Source organism: Carlito syrichta, unplaced genomic scaffold, assembly GCF_000164805.1.
Source record: "Carlito syrichta isolate Samal-C Ts95f unplaced genomic scaffold, Tarsius_syrichta-2.0.1 Scaffold309726, whole genome shotgun sequence".
Lineage (NCBI taxonomy): Eukaryota > Metazoa > Chordata > Mammalia > Primates > Tarsiidae > Carlito > Carlito syrichta.
Window position 1 is genome coordinate 492,080 of NW_007253822.1, and position 1,122 is coordinate 493,201.

The window sequence follows — 1,122 nt, forward strand, 5'->3', positions numbered from 1 at the left end:
CTCCACCCCCCTGCCCTTTCTCCTCCCCATTTTGAGACCCACTGCTAGCATCTGGCTAGAGAAGTTCACATTTCTGGGGATAGTCTACATTGTACTCTATGTATAACAGCCCAGGGATGTTTTCATCTTAGGCCAGAGACAAAGAGGTTTTACCAAAGTTATAGGAAAGGGGAAAAATGCTCTGTAAGGGGCAGCACTTTCTCTTTCTCCAAAGGAAACCTGTAGGAGCCATTCAAAAGAGTCTTCAAGCTGCTACGACAGTTCTCATCTGCTATGCCAATCTGGACCAACAAAAGCTCCAGTCTACCAAAGACTCTCTATTGCCTAAACTTAAAACCAATTCTTATTAGACCTTTTGACCAAAATACAGAGGGAAACAAACAGCAAGAAACACTGACAGAAAGAGAATAAAAGCATTATGGGCTGCCGCTGAGCTCTAACTACCCAAACACCAGGGCCATCTTGGTGCTGCCTCTGCTAAAGGCTTGAATTAAATGTTTAAGGCTTCGGCGATCACTAACTAGTTTTGTTTCCATTTTACTAAGTCTACCGGATTTGGGATGATCCCTTATTTAGCTGACACAATTTTAACAGCTAAAAGTCCTCACAGAGCTGACAGGGAGTAGATTTGAGACTGTACCAGAAAACATAATTACCTACACATTTGCTACTGTCTTAAAAGTGAAATACCTAAACTAAACATATCTTACTCCTATAAAACTGGTTAAAGCATCTTCTTGCAAGTCCACTAATATACAAGTGAAGACAGTACTTAAGTGCATTAAGTCTTCAACTATTTGTAGTAATCTGCCTCAAAATCGAATTGACATTCACTGAAAATTTTTCCAAAAGTGTATCCTATTTGTCATCTTTAGAATTAAAAGCTGGTTCAAATCTCTTATGTAAGACTTTAGGATCGGATCTAGAACTGAAGTCTTCTGATGACTGAAAGTGAGTTGTCCCCATTTTATTTGTATGCTTTTATTCCACCCTCTTGTTCTCATACAAAATAAACTTGATAGAGAACTTGCTAAGTTAGATGTTACATCTGCAGTGACATGCCTTTTTTTTTTTTTTTTTTGAGTTGGAGTCTCTCTCTGTTGCCCAGACTGGAGTGCAGTG

At 39.2% G+C, this 1,122-nt stretch overlaps 2 protein-coding genes across 3 annotated transcripts in view; one reads left to right on the forward strand and one right to left on the reverse strand.

The window, feature by feature from the left end:
* The window catches only part of GFM1 (G elongation factor mitochondrial 1), a 49,386-nt gene that overhangs the window by 16,681 nt on the left and 31,583 nt on the right, over positions 1-1,122 (reverse strand). The window lies entirely within an intron of this gene.
* LXN (latexin) overlaps positions 1-1,122 on the forward strand; it is a 7,526-nt gene that overhangs the window by 378 nt on the left and 6,026 nt on the right. The window lies entirely within an intron of this gene.